The sequence below is a fragment of the Ranitomeya imitator genome, chromosome 3 (genome assembly GCF_032444005.1).
Source record: "Ranitomeya imitator isolate aRanImi1 chromosome 3, aRanImi1.pri, whole genome shotgun sequence".
Taxonomy (NCBI): Eukaryota; Metazoa; Chordata; class Amphibia; order Anura; family Dendrobatidae; genus Ranitomeya; species Ranitomeya imitator.
Window position 1 is genome coordinate 148,241,332 of NC_091284.1, and position 22,441 is coordinate 148,263,772.

Consider the following 22,441-nt stretch of genomic DNA (forward strand, 5'->3'; position numbering starts at 1 on the left):
TTTTCTCTTCTCTCTGCTGTTACTATATGCACTATTAAAGTCTTACACTGATCTCACTTGATACTACTTTTCTGTTCTGATACAGCCTAATATATCCTGAATATGGTTAGGTCCCTTTTCTAGGTACTCTTTTTTTTCGCTTTAGTCATAGTTGTCTGTCTTTCAATTTTGTCAGTACCCTTGTCTCAAACTGTTTTAAGCATTTTGTCAGTACCCTTGTCTCAAAAATGTTTTAAGCCCCTTGTGCCTCTTGTGACATCACATGTTATCATTATTCCATTGCATCTCATGACTGGTCACAATTGTGTAATTTTGTTCAGTAAAATGTTTAAATAATTATTTAAAAAAAAAGATTAAAAGATGAATTGGGGCCTACTGTTTATCAATTCTTTTCATTATTACCTCTTGCAAAAAAAATTTTTAAACCCATGTTAATAATCATCTTTTTGTTAGGCTTATCTATATTAATTCTTTCACTGTATTGTAACCTTTAATAATGACTTATTCAGGACCGGATATCAGAAAGCTATTTCCATATTTTTAATCTAATTGTTGAAGTCATGCTTCTTTGACTTGTCAAAGGCAATGTCACATTATTGGGATGATTGAAGTCATTTGTTTTATATCACACATCATGCTATGACAATATGTAATGTGATAAGAAAGGATGACAAGGTTTTCAATCTTCTTTTTTGTCAAGCTCATTATAAATGAATCAGTCAAGGCCAATGGCTCTAACATATTATGAGCAATGCAATTTATGTGCAATAATTTTAAAATCATATGGTAGACAGATTTAAAGCCAAAACCATTCAAATGAATAATGTGATATCCTTGAATATATTTCAGAAATTTGTAAATTACTCCACATGATCTGATCCACATGAATATTCTTTTTCTGCAACATTATAGCTTGCTTTATTTATCTAATGGAAGATGAAATTAAATTAGAAGGGATGAGCGTGCACTAAAATGCTCGGGTGCTTGTTTCTCGAACTAAGAAATTCCTAATACTCGCATGCTCGTTCTGAGTAACGAGCATAATGGGAGTCAATGGGAAGTCTAAAAAAATTCAAATGGATGGGAGAAGTGCTGAATGGAAGGAGAACAGCATGGGGAAGACCCCTGAAAGCATCTCAGATCGCTGCTGAGAACAATGATGTCACACTTTTACTCCACTTTAAGGAGTGACAATGAAACATTCCAAACGAATGAGAAATTGCATTTTACAGGGAAAAAACTGTTAGGAAGCATTTTTTTCCTGTATAATCACTTGTATATAAGGCAAAATTTAATAGGGATTTTAAAAAATATATATAATTTAAATATACCATATTTTATTAAAAAGTAGGACATTTCAGTGTAATTTGAGAAAGAAGTAAAAACTGATACTACTGATACTACTGATATTGATCACAATATTCTAGTCACTACAATGTACTGGTTGCTACAACGGTAGTTTTCAATTTTAACTCTGCAACATTCATTGCTGCTTGTTTCTGGAAAAGACCCATGGAATCAAAATCAACACTAAATCTGTTGATAAATTCCCAAAGGGGTATAATTTCCAAAGTAGGGTCACTTAATGGAGAGATTCTGCTCTTCTAGCACATAGGGGCTCTGTATATGGAGTTCGCACACAATTCTAGGAAAATCTGTGCTCAAGGAGGCAAATAGCGTTCTGTCCCTTCAAATCTCGCCATGTGGCCAAGCAGTACTGTCCAGCAACAGGTGGGGTATAGCAACGTTCAGTAGAAATTGTAGACAAACTATTGTGCCATTTTTACCCAACTTCTTGCATGAAAATGTAAAATCTGGGTCTAAAACAACATTTTGGTGGCAAAAATATAATTATTTTTTCATTACTGCCTAACGGTAATATGATCACTACACCCCTAAATTGATTCTTTGAGAGGTGTAGGTTGTAAAATGGGGTCACTTATGGGGGTTTCTGCTCTTCTGTCAATGCAGCTGCTCTTCTAGTGGATCACGGAACCTGCAAACCATAACAGTAAAATCTGCACTATAATATGGTGCTCCTTCCCTTCTGAGTTTTGCACTGTGCCTGAAAAATATTTCCCTATTACATGTAGGGTATTGGCGCACCCAGGAAAAAACTACAGTTTGTGTACTACAGTTTGTTGTAAAACATTTTCCTATTAGCCCTTGGAAAAATTAAAAACTTGGGTCTAAAACAACATTTTAGTGGTAAAAATGTAATTTATTCTCTCTTCATCGCTCAGTGGTATAAAATTCTGTGAGGCACATGTGCGGTCAATATGATTACTGCACCCATTGATTAATTCATTGGGGAATATACCTTGTAAGGTCGGGATCACACATGTGAGAAATACGGCCAAGTCTCGCATGTTAATACCCGGCACTCTGGAGCGGAGCGTGAGGCTGCATGTATTGCTATGCGGCCGCATGCTCCGCTCCTGAGTGATGGCGGCAGTGCCGTGTATTAACATGGGAGACTCGGCCGTATTTCTCACATATGTGATCCCGGCCTAAAATGAATTCACGTGGTATGCCTGCCAGGGCCTAGGGACACTAGGTTGGGTCTGGTGGTCGTTAAAGGGGTGGTCACTGTTGCAGTGACCAGGTCCGTGGCCCTAGGCATCAAAATCAAAGGAAAGGTCCTTAAAGGGGTTTTTAGGAAAATAGAATGTTCGTACGCCACCTGTAGTATTCGGTCAGGTATGATTAATGCTGCTTAAAGGGGCCCATTGAGGTGATGTTCTGGCAGCTGGGATGGTATGGCTTCCCACAAGTGAAGCTGGGTCCCCAGGGTCCCCCGTGTAGTAGATAAAGATGGTGTAGTAAGAAACAGAGGACACAAGGTGGTAGTCTCTTTAAATCTTTACTGGTGCAAGCTAGCCATAGTCCAGGGTACCGGATCAAAGGTATTGGTATGGCCTGGCCAGCTTGGAAGCGACTCAGGAATCCCTGAGTCCCTAGTCCCTTGCTGCCTTAGGCCTCACACAAGGTCCTCTAGTTCTCTCTGTCCCCCTTGTTGGTAGGACATTACCCGCAGGTGTCTCTCAGATGACCCGGGCTCTGTTACTGTGCCTTCGTATGTTAATGGTGGTCAGATGACCTGCAATATCCTGTCCTCCCATTTCTACCGTGAAGCATATAGGTACCCCCACAACCTGGATACCCAGTCCGTGCCTAGTTACCAGTTGAATTTTGAGGATGTGTTCTCAGAGCAGGGGTGCCAAGAACTCCCTCTCCACCGTCCTTATGATAGCGCCATTAATCTTGTTCCTGGTGTCAAGCTGCCCAAGAGCAGACTCTATAATATCTCTGGTCCGGAGAGACAGGCCATGAAAGACTACATTGTGGATAGCCTGGATAAAGGTCATATCAGACTATCCTCATCCCCCATTACTGCAGGGGTTCTTTTTTGTAAAGAAAAAAGATGGGGCTACGCCCTTGCCTGGATTTCTGTGAACTCAATACGATCACTGTCCACGATCCTTATCTGCTCCCTTTCATTTCAGTGTTCTTTAATCAAATTGTAGGGGCAAAATGGTTTTCTAAGATGCACCTCATGGAGGCATATAATCTCATCCTCATTAAAGAGGGGGGTGAGTGGAAAAGAGCAGTTAATATGCCTGAGGGACACTATGAGACTCTGGTGATGTCTTTTGGGTTGGAAATCCCTGTGCTCACAGCTGAGCTCAATTAGCCACTCCTTTTCCCTTTATAATCTGGACTTTGTTACAAATCCTTGTCAGAGCAAGCATTTGCTGCATGGCTAATGGAGGGAGAGGGGTTCATACGAGAAGGAGAGTTGAAGGAGTAATCTGTGACTGTTGCTTGTTTTGAAAGTTTGGTAACTCCCTATCCTTCTCTATTTTGGTTCATTCCTCTACCTCCACGCCTGATGCATTCCTCTGTTATATGTAAGTGAATAATTTGCATCCATGGAGTTTTCTGTTAACCCTTGTTTGTGTTGACTTGTTAGCCGGGTTGGTGTACTATGGTGCAGAGTAGCGCCCCTCTTCCTTGGGTGGGGGAAGAGAACAGATGGAGGGCTAACTCAGGACATAAGGCAAGGGAGGAGGCCCTTGCATCTTCACCTTCAGAAGTATCCCGGGGAGTAGGGCGAGCTAGGGCACCCCTAGTGTTAGGGGCAGGGAAGGAGTCCCTGGTCCTGGGTCACCCAATAGCTGTGTCGTGACAAGCAATTTGAGCTGTTGCATAAGTTATCAGGGCTCTCAGAACAGATCAGGCTTATACCGGTCCCTCATCTACCTCATCTTAATTTAAACTTAAATTCAAAGCTCTAAATGCTGGCCAAGACCCTGATACCTCATGCTTGGTCCATGGCTGACTGCTGCTGTGCCATTCTAAAATTTCTTCCAGCACAGAAGGTCTGCACTGGTCGCTCACCCATCTCTTATTTTGAACTTAAATTTAAAGCTGTAAATGCTGCCACAGATCCTAGCAAATAAACGGCCCATGTCTGACTGCTGCTGTGCCATTTTAAAATTTCTAGTTTGCGTCAATTGTTGCCACTTTTCCTGGTGTCTGTCCCAATTTTTGTAAATGTTTGGGTCTCTTTCATGTGTGTTGCATGAATTTGGCAGGGCTCTCAGAGCATCAGGCCTACACCTGTCACTCACCCATGTGTTTCTGATCAATGTTTAAGCTAGAAATGCTGGTCCAAACCCTGGCATCCATGCTGCTCAATTATACTATTTGTTCTCAGGGTCAATTGATGCCACTTTTTATGGTGCCTGAGCCTAATTTGAGCTCTTTGGGCAGCTTTGTGCCCCCCCCCTGAAGGAGTTGTCTATATATTTGGTTTGGCCTCCCATTGAATCCAATGGGGTTTGACGAACTGTTCGGCAGACATGTTTGGCGAACATCGGGAAATTCGTTGAACCGAACTGAATCTTGAAAGGTTCACTCATCTCTAGTTGTGACGTAGCAAAACACAAAAAAATTCCAAGGGGGTTAATACTTTTGCAAGTCACTGTACTAATAAAGGACATTTCATGTATCAGACAACCCCTTTTAACATTTTGACAGCAATAGTAGACATCTGAGGAAAGTGCCAGTCATTTCCAGCATATTGCATACCCGTCTTGTTCTATGTGCTTGGAAAGCGAGTGTCACAGTGGCCTTTTTCGCACACACACTAGCCTGGTCTGTGAAATGGACTAAACTGCTGCATGTCAGATTTTTTTTTTTTTCACAAATACCATTACTTTGTTTACATATGGAAGAAAGGGGCACAAATAAATTCCTTGAAAAGGGGCCCTCAGCAGTCTGTGTCGGCCCTACAGGTACATACATTTATGCAAATAAAAAGGTATATAAGCTGTCCTTACTCTTCAACATGACTATTTGCTTTGTCTTTATTTATCACCATGATTAGGTGGTTTCTTAATTATTTGTTTAACTATTCTGAAGCTCAGAGATGCATTTATACCTAAATAAATACAATGCAGCTCAAAATGATATTCTGCAGAGATATGGAGTGTAGGTTCAAGGCCACGAAGCTTGATAGAATCCCTTAGCTATTTACCTACATTTAAGCCTGAGCTTTATCATGGAACATGGCACATTTGCACATTATCCAAGGTTAACCTTGGAAAATATTGATCTAAAGTGAGTGCGCTAAAATGATAGAATAGTACTTGGTGAACTGTGAATTTTAGTTTTATTTTTTTGCTCTGCAACTACAGTTTTTTGTTTGTTTCCTATTTTAAAGGACATTTCCGGACTTATAAAACAATAGCTCTATGAATATAAGTATTCTATGAGCACTTTTGAAATAGTACTTTATAAGTAAATTGAATTAACAGTGATATTGAAAACATCCTTGTCAGTTTGTTCATTTTATTGTATGTTTCATATTTTCAAACCAAGGATACATCCTTGTAATGAAACAGCTACCAGATATATCAGAGTTTAGAGTGATATGAGTTACATTGGAAAGAACAAACTCAAAACTGAGCAAACACTAGACAGCAATATTTTGATAACTTCCATATTATTATTTTATATAAAACTATCTACCATATGTAATTTATTTTAGCATAAATTGTTAACAATTTAAGCCAAAATACCATTAATAGGGATGAAAGCAATGAAAGAGCTTAGAACTCACCAATTTCAGGTGATTCTCGCAAAATTCAAATATCATCAAAAAGTTGATTTATTTCATTTCTTCAATACAAAAAGTGAATCTCATATATTATATAGAGTTATTAGGCCGGTTTCACATGTCAGTGGCTCCGGTACGTGAGGTGACAGTTTCCTCACGTACTGGAGACACTGACTCACGTAGACACATTAAAATCAATGTGTCTCTGCACATGTCAGCGTGTTTTCACGGACCGTGTGTCCGTTTGGAAAACACGGAAACATGTCAGTGTTCGTGGGAGTGCACGTATTACACGGACCCATTAAAGTCAATGGGTCCGTGTAAAACACGTACCGCACACGGATGTTCTCCGTGTGCAGTCCGTGTGCCGTGCAGGAGACAGCGCTACAGTAAGCGCTGTCCAGCGTGGTGCTGAAGCCGCCATTCATATCTTCTCTCCAGCATCGTTCGCTGGAGAGAAGATATGAAAAATCTTTTTTTGTGTGTGTGTTTAAAAAAAAGATCCCTGTCCGCAACCCCCTCCCACCCCCTGTGCGCCCCCCCACTTTTAATAAAATACTTACCCGGCTCCCTCGCTGGTGCTGCATCCTGTCCTTGCCGCAGCTTCTCCTGTATGAGCGGTCACGTGGTGCCACCCATTACAGTGATGAATATGCGCCTCCACCCCTATAGGAGGTGGAGCCACATATTCATCACTGTAATAGGCGGCACCACGCGATCGCTCATACAGGAGAAGCTGCGGCGAGGACAGGAAGCAGCGAGAGAGCCGGGTAAGTATCTTATTAACAGCGGGGGGCGCACAGGGGGTGGGAGGGCGTTGGGGACAGGAATTTTTTTTAAACACAAAAAAAAAAGATTTTTCATATCTTCTCTCCAGCGAATGATGCTGGAGAGAAGAAATGAATGGGGCTTCAGCACCAGATGCAGGGGACAGCGCTTAACTGTAGCTCTGTCTCCTGCACAGTGCGTGTGGTCCTCAGTTGGCACACGGGCGGCACACGGATGCTACACGTGTGCCACATAAACGCACGGACACGGATAATTCCGGTGCCGATTTTTCCGGTACCAGAATTATCTGGACGTGTGAGACTGGCCTTACAAACAGAGTGATCTATTTCAAGTGTTTTTTTTCTGTTAATGTTGATGATTATGGCTTACATCCAATGAAAACCCAAAAGTCATTATCTCAGTAATTTGGAATACTGTATAACACCAGCTTTAAAAATTATTTTAAAATAAAAAATGTTGGCCTACTGAAATGTATGCTAAGTAGTGTTGAGCGATACCGTCCGATACTTGAAAGTATCGGTATCGGATAGTGTCGGCCGATACCTGAAAAGTATCGGATATCGCCGATACCGATACCCGATACCAATACAAGTCAATGGGACACCAAGTATCGGAAGGTATCCTGATGGTTCCCAGGGTCTGAAGGAGAGGAAACTCTCCTTCAGGCCCTGGGATCCATATTAATGTGTAAAATAAAGAATTAAAATAAAAAATATTGATATACTTACCTCTCCGGAGGCCCCTGGACATCACCGCTGGTAACCGGCAGCCTTCTTTGCTTAAAATGAGCGAGTTTAGGGCCTTCCATGACGTCACAGCTTCTGAATAAGGAGTTTAGGGCCTGAGAATGACGTTGCGGCTTGTGATTGGTCGCGTGGCGGTCACATGAGCGGCACGCGACCAATCAGAAGCCGTGACATCATGGAAGGCACTAAACGTGCTCATTTTAAGCAAAGAAGGCTGCCGGTTACCAGCGGTGATGTCCAGGGGCCTCCGGAGAGGTAAGTATATCAATATTTTTTATTTTAATTCTTTATTTTACACATTAATATGGATCCGATACCGATTCCCGATACCACAAAAGTATCGGAACTCGGTAACGGAATTCCGATACCGCAAGTATCGGCCGATACCCGATACTTGCGGTATCGGAATGCTCAACACTAATGTTCAGTAAATGCAGGTAATTATTGGTCAGGTTCCTTTTGCATCAATTACTGCATCAATGTGTCAAGGCATGGAGGTGATCAGCCTGTGGCACTGCTGAGGTGTTATGGAAGCCCAGTTTGCATTTATAGCAGCCTTCAGCTCATCTGCATTGTTGGGTTTGGTGTCTCTCATCTTCCTCTTGACAATACCCCATAGATTCTCTATGAGGTTAAGGTCAGGAAAGTTTGCTGGCCAATCAAGCACAGTGATACTGTTGTTTTTAAACCAGAAATTGGTACTTTGGCAATGTGGACAGGTGCCAAGTACTGCTGGAGAATGAAATTTCCATCTCCAAAAAGCTTGTCAGCAGAGGGAAGCGTGAAGTGCTCTAAAATTTCCTGGTAGACAACTGTGCTGACTTTGGTCTTAATAAAAGTGGACCAACACCAGCAGATGACATGGCTTTTCATCTGAAAACAACACTTTGGACCACTGAGCAACAGTCCAGTTCTTTTTTTCCTTGGCCCAGGTAAGATGCTTCTGGTGTTGTCTATTGGTCATGATTGTCTTGACACAAGGAATGTGACACTTGTAGCCCATATCCTGGATACGCCCGTGTGTGGTGGCTCTTGAAGCAACGACTCCAGCAGCAGTCCACTCTTTGTGAATCTCTCCCAAATTTTTGAATTCCCTTTTCTTAACAATCCTTTCAAGGCTGCGGTTATCCCTATTGCTTGTGCACTTTTTTCTATCACACTTTTTCCTTTCACTGAACTTTCCATTAATATGCTTGGATAAAGCACTCTGTGAACAGCCAGCTTCTTAAGGAATGACGTTTGTGGAGTGTGTCAACGACTGCCTCTGGATGTCTGTCAAGTCAGCAGTCTTCCGCATGATTGGGGAGCCTACTGAAACAGACTAAGGGACCTTTTTAAAGACTTAGTAAGCCTTTGCAGGTGCATTTTCGTAATTATTCTAATTTACTGAGATAATGACTTTTGGGTTTTCATTGGCTGTAAGCCATAATCATCAAAATTAATAAATATAAACTCTTGAAATAGATTACTCTGTTTGTAATGACTCTATATGATATGAGTTTAAATTTTTGTATTGAAGAACTGAGATAAATTAACTTTTTGGTGATATTCTAATTTTGTGAGAAGCACCTGTATATGTGAGCAATACTCCAACAATATTTCTGTGGCTGTCGTTACAGCCAATGACTGGTAGTGTATTGCAGCAAAAGGAAGAATAATAGCATATCCACTCTTTGAAGAAAATGGTAATTTTTATTTATAGAAATAGCTAGAAGAGCATAACCCAATAGATTAAAACATAAACTTTACTAATTATATTAAAAAGTGGACAAAACAATACAAGGAAATAAATAAATAAGTGCTCACGCCGAAAACTGTGCTCAGCTAAAAAATGGTTAGATCTCACCAATCATGGACAAAGGGTCCCCATACAGATGATGAAGATCCCTCTGGGGTTCCAGTAGTTGTGGGATACAGAAATGGGGGGCGGGGGACCTGTTTCCTTAACCCCTGTCGTCTGCAGACTCACCTTTCTTTTGCCGGCAGACAGCACACAGGTCTGCCTGTATTTGCCTGTATACCATATGGAAGCCATACAGCCACTGCGTATAGGCTCTGCTCATTTGGATTTTGAATAATCTTTTACGGACTTGTTAGCTGTATTTGGGCCGGTTAGCCATGAAATACTACCCTGATGAATCTTCGTGATTGGAGAAGAAACGCGTTGGGAGACGCTATCTACTATTACATCTAACACTTTTTGGAGGGTGTCCGTAGTGGGACTGATTTGGGCCTGTCCTTGTAAGGACAGGAGTTATTACTGGGGCGCGACAGGGGTTAAGGAAACAGGTCCCCCGCCCCCCATTTCTGTATCCCACAACTACTGGAACCCCAGAGGGATCTTCATCATCTGTATGGGGACCCTTTGTCCATGATTGGTGAGATCTAACCATTTTTTATCTGAGCACAGTTTTCGGCGTGAGCACTTATTCATTTATTTCCTTGTATTGTTTTGTCCACTTTTTAATATAATTAGTAAAGGTTATGTTTTAATCTATTGGGTTATGCTCTTCTAGCTATTTCTATTGTCTACCCTAAGAGTTGTGCAGCAGTCTGGTGTTTTCCAGCTGTAGCTGTCCTATAATTTTTATTTATGTTTCATTAAAATGTTACTTGTGTTGTTTCAGTTGTGCATTGTGTCAGATTTTTTACGCTCTGTGCAAATAAGGGTGTGGCCACCTTTTTCCTTGAACTGGACATTATATTCATATCATTCAACATGGCTGTGTGTCCATTGTCCAGATTACAGTACTTCTCAGCCCTTATCAACATTACGTCACTTGACATATGGCAAGGTTTTAACACTAAAGTTTAGGACCGTCCCAAATAGGGTCACCGTGATAGGATAACTTTTACGTTTTTTAATCAAAATTATGTTAACTAAGTACCCTATATTACTTTCATGCACTATTGATTTTTATTTATTTACTTACTGCAAGGTATTTGACTATTTTGTTTTCATCTTGCAGTAGGTTTTGTCTGTTTAGTGGCCAGTGGGAATATGTGTATGCATGCTGCATGCACACCAACTTAAATTCCAGTTCATCTCTTTAGGTTTTTGTTTGAGGTCTTTTCCGCTTGTGCAATTAAGGGTGTGGCCTCCATTTTCATTGAGCTGAACATTACATTCATATTATTCCCCATGGCTGAGTGATCATTAGCTGGGTCTCAGTCCTTCTCAACCCTTTTTCACATTACGTCACTTGAAAAATGCTAAGGTTTTAATACTAGAGGTTAGTACTGTTCTGAATAGGATCACCTTGACGTGGTGGGTTGGCTATTACATTTTTTATATCAAACTTATATGAACTAAGTACCCTATATTATTTTCATCACTATAGCTATTAACAGTTATGGCAAAAATTAAGAGACCACCGTATCAAAACCCTGTCATGGGCAGCCCAATCTCCAGACATGAACCCCATTGAAAACCTCTGGAATGTAATCAAAAAGATGATGGATAGTCATAAGCTATCAAACAAAGTAGAACTGCTTAAATTTTACACCAGAAGTAGTGTGAAAGACTGGTGGCAAGCATGCCAAGATGCATGAAAGCTGTGTTTAAAAATCATGGTTATTCCACAAAAAATTGATTTCTGAACTTTTCCTGAGTTAAAATATTAGTATTGGTGTTTCTAAATGATTATTAACTTGTTTTATTTGCATTATTTGAGGTCTGAAAGCACTGTTTTTTTTTTTAATTCTGACAATTTTTCTTTCTCAGAAAAAAAATGCAAAAATTATTGTTTGGAAATTCGGAGACATGTTGTCAGAACTTTATAGAATAAATTAACAATTTACATTTTACTCAAAAATATACCTATAAAGAGAGAAATCAGACAAGCTGAACATTTTGCAGTGGTCTCTTAATTTTTGCCAGAGCTGTATTTATTTACTACAGGGAATTTGATTATTATTATCTTTTTTTTATCTTAGGTTTTGTCAGTTGTGCATTGAGAAACAAACAATTAACATGTTTTTTTTTTTTTTTATAACTTTTACCCAACTTTATTTGCATATGAAAAGACGCTTTCATTTAATAAAACAAAATGACAATTGGGGATTAATCACAAAACTAATACCCCCGTGGACTATGTACAAAATCATTTTGGCTCAGTAATATGCGAGCCTTGGGCACTGTGTACGCTGCCATTTGGTGTATTACTATTAGGGCTCACTAAATCGAGAGTATAACTCGGACAAGTGAACTAGGCCCAATGTTATTCAATGAGACAGTGCAGATCTGTGTTTTTTTCTTAGCTGTATTCAAAATGAGAAGAAATTTGTGGCAGGCTGCGATTTCTCTTCAAAATTGTTTCAGTGCGAGAAAAAAATCAGATGTCATACGGACCATCTGAGTTTTACGGACACATTGCAATTCTGTAGCATAGGAATCTGTAAATAGTTCTGCAACTGATTAAGAACTGCGGAATAAAAAAGAAATGATTGCACACTGACAGAACATGGACAGCACACGGATGACGATAGAGAATAAATTGTCCTACTTTTCTTGAAGAAAATCAGACAGACTATTTTATACTCTTGTTACTCCCCTCTCCTTGTATCAAGTTTGGCCATTTTTTTCTTTATACTGCATTACCTTATGCCAACATTATGGTACAGTTTGCTATATAAGTAGGGATGAGCGAACATGCTCTGTGACACTTCATTATTACTCAAGTATCATGGTGCTCCGATGAGCTCGATACTCGTCGGGCAATGGGTGGTGCTCGATGTAAAACTCGAATACTCACAGCATTTTTCGGCCCCTTTACGCAGCCAAAAGTCATATATCTAGCAGTTGTGCGAATGGCGCCATCTGGGCAGAGATAATCATTCATGACAATTTAGAAGGGGCAATAATCTTCATTATTATGCATTTGGAGTTTGTCAGCAAGACGATTGAAAACAAATCATAATTTTCTATTGGTTTTAAAAATAGCGCATTTTTATTTTATCTAGTAGTTGAGCTACTGGCGAAATCTGGGTACAGATAATCTTACGTGACAATTTAGCAGGGGCAATAAACTTCATTACTCTGCATTTGGAGTCTGTCAGCAAGACCATGTAAAAAATCATAATTTTCCATTGTTTTAAAAAATAGCATTTCTGTATTTAGCAGTTGTGCGACTGGCGCAATCTGGGCAGAGATAATCGTACGTGAGGATTTTGCAGGGGCAATAATCTTCATTACTCTGCATTTGGAGTGTGTCATCAAGACGATTGGAAAAAATCATAATTTTCTATTTTTTTACAAAATAGCGTTTCTGAATCTAGCAGTTGTGCGACTTGCGCAATCTGGGCAGAGATAATCGTACGTGACTATTTAGCAGGGGCAATGATCTTCATTGCTCCACATTTGGAGTGTGTCAGCAAGACGATCTCCAAAAAAGTTGCCACACATTGCTAGATAAAGTGAATTTTTACATAAGACCTTTGTAAGGGTACTTATGAAAAATAAAGCCAGCATTTTTTGGTTTCATAAGCATAATGTATTTAAGATGAGAAAGGGTGATGTTAAGGGATGTGGATGTGGTGGTGCCAGCCAAGGCTGTGTGACAGATCTGAAGGTGACTGTATCTCATTTTAGGTTCCTGTCAAAATTTGGTCAGCATGCTACACTACTAACAAACCCAGACAAGTGCAAGGATGTTGTGGATTAGATGGCAGACAAAGGCTCCAGTGTGTTGACAAGCAGCACCACAAAGTTTTCCACACGGTCCAGTCACAGAATCCAAGAAGCTGGGCTTCTGAATTCTCAACCTGGTCCTTCTTCCTTGTACCATCAAGAGTCCCAGGAAACATATGACCCCAACGCTGACCACTCTGAGTAACTGTTTACGTTACTTTGTAATTTGTCAGGCCTCTCAACGTGCACCATTAAAGAGGGTCATGAGGAGGTGGAGTTCAGTGAAGCCCAAACATTTGAGCACCCACGGCTAGGAGAAAGGCACAATGGGGAAGGTCATTTGATGTTTGAAGTGGTAGGGGATAATCATGAGTAATAGTTTCCATCAGGTCAGTCTCAAATCACAGCTCTGAAGGAGGATCAGATTGGGGAATTGGAAGCCAACATGGTCGATGATGAGATCACCGATCCAACCTGACATGGTGGCACTCCTAGCGAGCACAGCAGTGCAGAGAGGGATGAATTCGTAGCAAGAAAACAAGCAAGATGAGGAAGTGGTTTGCCCAGAGGTAAAATTTGGTCAATTGTTCCACAGGGCCCCACAAACTCAGCTAGATAATAGGGCGAGGGTGCATTGTTCCCCTGTATGGCAGTTTTTTCTTAAAGTCCTTCAGATAAAACAGCTATAATTTGCAGAATCTGCCAAACCAAGCTAAAAAGAGGCAAAAATACTGCCAAACTGAGCACCACCAGCATGCAAAAGCACATGGGAGCCAAGCACCCCAATAGGTGGGTGGAATACATGGGTACTAAATCTGTTTCTGAGGGTGAAACCACTGCCCCTTCCCCTGTGTTATGGGCCTTCCCAATTTGCTGACCATGAAGCAGGCGCTGATGCCTCCTGTCCACAACCAGTGGTTGCATACACACAACATCAGCAACCACATCCACTTCATTGTCCCAGTGCAGTGTTCAGTTCTCCCTGCCCCAGACATTACTAGAAAGCAGAAATATCCAACCACACACCCAGAGGCCCAAGTGCTAAACAACCACATTGCCAAATTGCTAGCCCTGAAAATGTTACCATTTCGACTTGTGGGAAATGGGTCTTTCCGTGACGTCTTGGCAGAGGCAGCTCCACGGTACTCAATTCCCAGCTGACACTAGTTTTCCCAGTGTGCCATCCTCACCTTACATAAGCACGTGTTACACAATATCAGCCATTCTCTGGACATCGGAGTCACAGGGAAGGTCCACCTAACCACAGAGGGACCTCCCAAATGTAGCAGTGAGAGCTCTCCCAAATGCATGAAACAGGGCCACCTGAGGGCCCTTACTAAACTTGGGTTTCACGGCACCTGCTGGCACTCTGCAAATTGTAAGCGATAGCCGCATAATGAAATGGCATTGGGCATGGTGGTGATGATGGGCGAAGCCCAAAATTCAACTGGGCATGTTTGAAATGACATTGTAAAGGGATGGGAATTATGTATTCCACTATCTTGCTAACTATTTGGCATGAGGGACCTCCCAAATGCAGGAGTGAAAGCCCTTACAAAAGTTAGTGGAAAAACTAAAGCCAAAATGCATCATATGAACATATGCTAAAGGGGAAGGATAATTTTTATTTTTTTTTATTCTGCATTATATACATGTCATTATAAAGGAAAAAATGTATCATAATTTTTCCCTTTAACCCCTTTCTGCCATTAGATGTACTATTCCGTCCTTGTGACCCAAGCCCTACTTCCCATGGATGGAATAGTAAGTAATAGTAAGTAAGGCGATTGGCCACACTCACGGGGGGAGCGCAGCTGATCGCTGCTGGTATCAGCTGATTATTATAGCTGACATCCGGCACTATGTGCAAGGAGCGGCTCACTGACCATTCCCGGCACATTAACCCCCGGAACACGTGCTTCCCTGAGACCCTCAGAACAACGTGATGTGATCGCATTATTCAGAGGGTCTCCTACCTCCTCCTCTATGCAGGCTCCGGATCCAACATGGCCACGGGGTTCCTTCCATGTCCTGCAGGGAGGTAGCTTGCAAAGCGCCTGCTCAAAGCAGGCGCTTGCAAGCCTGGAGCGCTGCCTGTCAGAACGCTGATCTGACACAGTGCTTTGCAAAGTGTCAGATCAGCCATCTGACACTATAGCATGATGTCCCACCCTGGGAAAGAGAAAAAAAGTAAAAAAAAAATATTTACATGTGCAAAAAAAAAAATAATTTCTAAATAATGAAAATAAATATATATATTGCTCCAATAAATACATTTCTTTATCTAAATTTAAAAAACAATAACAGTAAACATATTCAGCATTGCCACATCTGTAACGACCCAATCTATAAAACTGTCCCACTACTTAACCCCTAAGGCGAGGCAAAAAACAACGCTTTATTATCATACTGCCGAACAAAAAGTTGAATAACACGCGATCAAAAAGACAGATATAAATAAACATGGTACCGCTGAAAACGTCATCTTGTCCCGCAAAAAATGAGCCACAATAGAGCATTATCAGCAAAAAAATAAAAAAGTTATAGTCCTCAGAATAAATCGATGCAAAAATAATTATTTTTTATATAAAATAGATTTTATCGTATAAAAGCACCAAAACATTAAAAAAGATATAAATGAGGCATTGCTATAATTGTACTGACCCGAAGAATAAAACTGCTTTATCAGTTTTGTCAAATTTGGAACAGTATAAACACCTCCCCCAAAAGAAATTCACGAATTGCAGGTTTTTGTTCATTCTGCCTCACAAAAATCGGAATAAAAAGCGATTAAAAAAAGGCACGTGCCCGAAAATGGTACCAATAAAAACTTCAACTCGTCCTGCAGAAAACAAGATCTCACATGACTCTGTGGATCAATTGTGGAAAAATTATAGCTCTCAAAATATGGAGACGCAAAAACTATTTTTTGCCATAAAAAGCGTCTTTTAGTGTGTGACAGATGTCAATCATATAACCTGATTAGCATCTGTGAGGGGGATGAATGGATGACGGCTTTTAATACCAGGGATGGGCATTATGAATATCTGGTGATGTACTTCAGGCTCTGTAATGCCCCAGCTATTTTCCAAGACTTTGTCAATGATATCTTCTGGGATATGCTATCCACTTTGGTCGTAGTCTATCTGGATGATATTCTCATCTTCTCTCCAGATATTGACTCCCACAAGAGAGACGTTGGCAGAGTCTTCGACCTCTTACGGGCAAATTTCCTCTATGCAAAGTTGGAGAAGTGTATGTTTAAGCAGGAATCTTTACCTTTCCTGGGCTATATCATCTCCGCCCAGGGATTGGCTATTTATCCTGCCAAACTACAGGCTGTGATGGACTGGCAAGAACCCCATTCTCTTAAAGCGGTGCAGCGCTTTATGGGGTTCATTAATTACTGTCACCAGTTCATTCCCCACTTTTCAACTTGGTAGCTCCCTTGGTAGCCCTCACCAAGAAGGGAGAAAATCCCAAATTGTGGTCTGATGAGGGCTTTCTCTTCTATTAAGTCTTATTATGCTAGCGCTCCCATCCTACATCGTCCTGATGTTGATAAGCCGTTTATAATGGAGGTGGATGCCTCATCCGTAGGTGCTGGAGCAGTCCTCTTCCAAAAGGATGTTCAAGGTCAGAAGCATCCCTGCTTCTTCTTCTCCAAGACCTTCACACCAGTGGAGAGGAAATATTCCATCGGGGACAGGGAGTTGCTAGCAATGAAGTTGGCCTTCTCGCAGTGGAGACATCTTCTGAAGGGAGCTCGCTTTCCCTTCCAAGTCTTCACGGACCACAAAAATTTGGTCTATTTATGTACAGCCCAGTGGCTAAATTCTCGTCAGGCCAGATGGTCCTTGTTTTTCTCCCAGTTCCACTTCACCCTCCATTGTCTCGCTAGGGAGAAGAACATTCGTGCTGACGCGCTCTCTCGCTCCCTTGTGTCTTCTGAGGAGGAGGAACGGGAGCCTCGGCTTATTGTCCCTTCTGAGAGCCTGAGAACCGTAGCTCTGATTTCGCTAGAGTCAGTGCCTCCGAGCAAGACTTTTTTTACCCTGGACGAATAAGCCCAAGAGAGAATCTCCAGTCGAAAATTAATATTACGACTGGAGATTCTCTCTTGGGCTTATTCGTCCAGGGTGGGTGGACATTTTTGGACAAAAAGGACATCTGAGCTGCTGGCGAGGACGTACTGGTGGCCGCATATGGTCCGTGGCGTCGGAGATTATATTCGGGCGTGTGTCTCCTGTGCCCAAAATAAGTCTCCTCGACAATGGCCAGCTGGGTTATTTTATCCCTTGCCGTGGCAGACAGGCCCTGGGAGATAGTCGGGATGGACTTTGTGGTGGGCTTGCCCAAGTCTCATGGCTGTACCATCATTTGGGTTATCACCGATCATTTTTCTAAAATGGTGCACTTGGTGCCGCTTCCACCGCTACCTTCTGCACGGGCCTTGGCAGCGTTGTTTAATAAAACACATCTTCCGTCTACATGATATGCTGGAAAAAAATCGTCAGTGACCGGGGTCTCCAGTCTGCATTCCAAATGGCGCTCCTTCCCTTCCGAGCTCTGCCATGCACCCAAACAGTGGTTTATCCCCACACTTGGGGTATCAGCGTACTCAGTACAAATTGCACAACAATCTTTGGGGTCCAATTTCTTCTGTTACCCTTGGGAAAATTAAAAAATGGGGGCGAAAATATCATTTTTGTGAAAAAATAAGATTTTTTTTATTTTTAAGGCTCTACATTATAAACTTCTGTGAAGCACTTGGTGGGTCAAAGTGCTCACCACACATCTAGATAAGTTCCTTAGGGGGTCTATCTTCCAAAAGTCAAATGGCGCTTCTTCCCTTCTGAGCTCCGCCATGCGCCCAAACAGTAGTTTACCCCCACATATGGGGTATCAAATTGCTCAGAACCAATTGTTCAACTTTTGGAGTCCAATTTTTCCTGTTACCCTTGGTAAAATAAAGCAAACTGGAGCTAAAGTAAATTTTTTGTGAAAAAAAGTTAAATGTTCATATTTTTTTAAACATTCCAAAAATTCCTGTGAAATACCTGAAGGGTTAGTAAACTTTTTGAATTTGGTTTGGAGCACCTTGAGGGGTGCAGTTTTTAGAATAATGTCACACTTGGGTATTTTCTATCATATAGTCCCCTCAAAGTGACTTCCAATGTGATATAGTCCCTAAAAAAATGGTGTTGTAAAAATGAGAAATTGCTGGTCAAATTTTAACCCTTATAACTCCCTAACAAAAAAACATTTTGGTTCCAAAATTGTGCTGATGTAAAGTAGACGTGGGAAATGTTACTTATTAAGTATTTTGTGTGACATAACTGTGATTTAAGGGCATAAAAATTCAAATTTGGAAAATTGCAAAATTTTTAAAATTTCCGCTGAATTTCAAATTTTTTCACAAATAAACGCGAGTAATATCAAAGAAATGTTACCACTATCATGAAGTACCCAAATACAATATTACTATAGGTCAAAGAGAATCAAAGTACAACCAAATAACCTATAATCCTCAGTTAACTGTTATGGCTGGTAATTCAGTACCACAATGGACATAGAGGTCAGTGCACATACAGTGACCTGGCAATAACCCAAAAAATAAGAACGAGCTCTGAGACGTGGGAACTCTGTTGACCGCAATCCCTAATCCTCTCCAACACAACTAGAGGCAGCCGTGGATTGCGCCTAACGCTACCTATGCAACTCGGCACGGCCTGAGAAACTAGCTAGCCTGAAGATGGAAAATAAGCCTACCTTGCCTCAGAGAAATACCCCAAAGGAAAAGGCAGCCCCCACATATAATGACTGTGAGTTAAGATGAAAAGACAAACGTAGAGATGAAATAGATTTAGCAAAGTGAGGCCCAACTTCCTGAACAGAGCGAGGATAGAAAAGGCAACTTTGCGGTCAACACAAAACCCTACAAAATCCACGCAAAGGGGGCAAAAAGACCCTCCGTACCAAACTAACGGCACGGAGGTACACCCTCTGCGTCCCAGAGCTTCCAGCTAGCAGAAAAAACAAATTGACAAGCTGGAATAGAAAAAACAGCAAACAAATAGCAAAGAGGAACTTAGCTATGCAGATAAGCAGGCCACAGGAACACTCCAGGAGGAAACAGGTCCAACACTAGAACATTGACTGGAAGCAAGGATCCAAGCACCAGGTGGAGTTAAATAGGATAGCACCTAACGACTTCACCATATCACCTGAGGAAGGAAACTCAGAAGCCGCAGTACCACTTTTCTCCACCAATGGAAGATCACAGAGAGAATCAGCCGAAGTACCACTTGTGACCACAAGAGGGAGCTCTGCCACAGAATTCACAACAGTACCCCCCCCTTGAGGAGGGGTCACCGAACCCTCACCAGAGCTCCCAGGACGACCAGGATGAGCCATATGAAAGGCACGAACAAGATCGGGAGCATGGACATCAGAGGCAAAGACCCAGGAATTATCTTCCTGAGCATAACCCTTCCACTTAACCAGATACTGGAGTTTCCGTCTAGAAACACGAGAATCCAAAATCTTCTCCACAATATACTCCAACTCCCCCTCCACCAAAACCGGGGCAGGAGGATCAACAGATGGAACCACGGGTGCCACGTATCTCCGCAACAATGACCTATGGAATACGTTATGTATGGAAAAAGAATCTGGAAGGGTCAGACGAAAAGACACAGGATTAAGGACCTCAGAAATCCTATACGGACCAATAAAACGAGGTTTGAACTTAGGAGAGGAGACCTTCATAGGAATATGACGAGAAGATAACCAAACCAAGTCCCCAACCCGAAGACGGGGACCCACACAGCATCTGCGATTAGCGAAACGTTGAGCCTTCTCCTGGGACAAGGTCAAATTGTCCACTACATGAGTCCAAATCTGCTGCAACCTGTCCACCACAGTATCCACACCAGGACAGTCCGAAGACTCAACCTGCCCAGAAGAGAAACGAGGATGGAACCCAGAGTTGCAGAAAAACGGTGAAACCAAGGTAGCCGAGCTGGCCCGATTATTAAGGGCGAACTCAGCCAAAGGCAAAAAGGACACCCAGTCATCCTGATCCGCAGAAACAAAGCATCTCAGATATGTCTCCAAGGTCTGATTGGTTCGTTCGGTCTGGCCATTAGTCTGAGGATGGAAAGCCGAGGAAAAAGACAAGTCAATGCCCATCCTACCACAAAAGGCTCGCCAAAACCTCGAAACAAACTGGGAACCTCTGTCAGAAACGATATTCTCTGGAATGCCATGTAAACGAACCACATACTGGAAAAACAATGGCACCAAATCAGAGGAGGAAGGCAATTTAGACAAGGGTACCAAATGGACCATCTTAGAGAAGCGATCACAGACCACCCAAATGACTGACATCTTTTGAGAGACGGGAAGATCTGAAATAAAATCCATAGAGATATGTGTCCAAGGCCTCTTTGGGACCGGTAAGGGTAAAAGCAACCCACTGGCACGAGAACAGCAGGGCTTAGCCCGAGCACAAATCCCACAGGACTGCACAAAAGCACGCACATCCCGCGACAGAGATGGCCACCAAAAGGATCTAGCCACCAACTCTCTGGTACCAAAGATTCCAGGATGACCAGCCAACACCGAACAATGAACCTCAGAGATGACTTTATTCATCCACCTATCAGGGACAAACAGTCTCTCCGCTGGGCAACGATCAGGTTTATTAGCCTGAAATTTCTGCAGCACCCGCCGCAAATCAGGGGAGATGGCAGACACAATTACTCCCTTTTTGAGGATACCCGCCGGCTCAGATACACCCGGAGAGTCGGGCACAAAACTCCTAGACAGAGCATCCGCCTTCACATTTTTAGTGCCCGGAAGGTAAGAAATAACAAAGTCAAAATGGGCAAAAAACAACGACCAACGAGCTTGTCTAGGATTCAACCGCTTGGCGGACTCGAGATAAGTCAAGTTCTTATGATCAGTCAAGACCACCACGCGATGCTTAGCTCCTTCAAGCCAATGACGCCACTCCTCGAATGCCCACTTCATGGCCAGCAACTCTCGATTGCCCACATCATAATTTCGCTCAGCAGGCGAAAACTTCCTGGAAAAGAAGGCACATGGTTTCATCACCGAGCAATCAGAACTTCTCTGCGACAAAACAGCCCCTGCTCCAATCTCAGAAGCATCAACCTCGACCTGGAACGGAAGCGAAACATCTGGCTGACACAACACAGGGGCAGAAGAAAAACGACGCTTCAACTCTTGAAAAGCTTCCACAGCAGCAGAAGACCAATTGACCACATCAGCACCTTTCTTGGTCAAATCGGTCAATGGTTTAGCAATACTAGAAAAATTGCAGATGAAGCGACGATAAAAATTAGCAAAGCTCAGGAACTTTTGCAGACTTTTCAGAGATGTCGGCTGAGTCCAATTATGGATGGCTTGGACCTTAACAGGGTCCATCTCGATAGTAGAAGGGGAAAAAATGAACCCCAAAAATGAAACCTTCTGAACACCAAAGAGACACTTTGATCCCTTTATAAACAAAGAATTAGCACACAGGACCTGAAACACCGTTCTGACCTGCTTCACATGAGACTCCCAATCATCCGAGAAGATCAAAATGTCATCCAAGTACACAATCAGGAATTTATCCAGGTACTCTCGGAAGATGTCATGCATAAAGGACTGAAACACTGATGGAGCATTGGCAAGTCCGAATGGCATTACTAGATACTCAAAATGGCCCTCGGGCGTATTAAATGCATTTTTCCACTCATCGCCTCGCTTAATACGCACAAGATTATACGCACCACGAAGATCTATCTTGGTGAACCAACTAGCCCCCTTAATCCGAGCAAACAAGTCAGAAAACAATGGCAAGGGGTACTGAAATTTAACCGTGATCTTATTCAGAAGGCGGTAATCTATACAAGGTCTCAGTGAACCATCCTTCTTGGCTACAAAAAAGAACCCTGCTCCCAATGGCGACGATGACGGGCGAATATGCCCCTTCTCCAAAGACTCCTTCACATGACTCCGCATAGCGGCGTGCTCAGGCACAGATAAATTATACAGTCGACCTTTTGGGAATTTAGTACCAGGAATCAAATCGATAGCACAATCACAATCCCTATGCGGAGGTAGGGTATCGGACTTGGG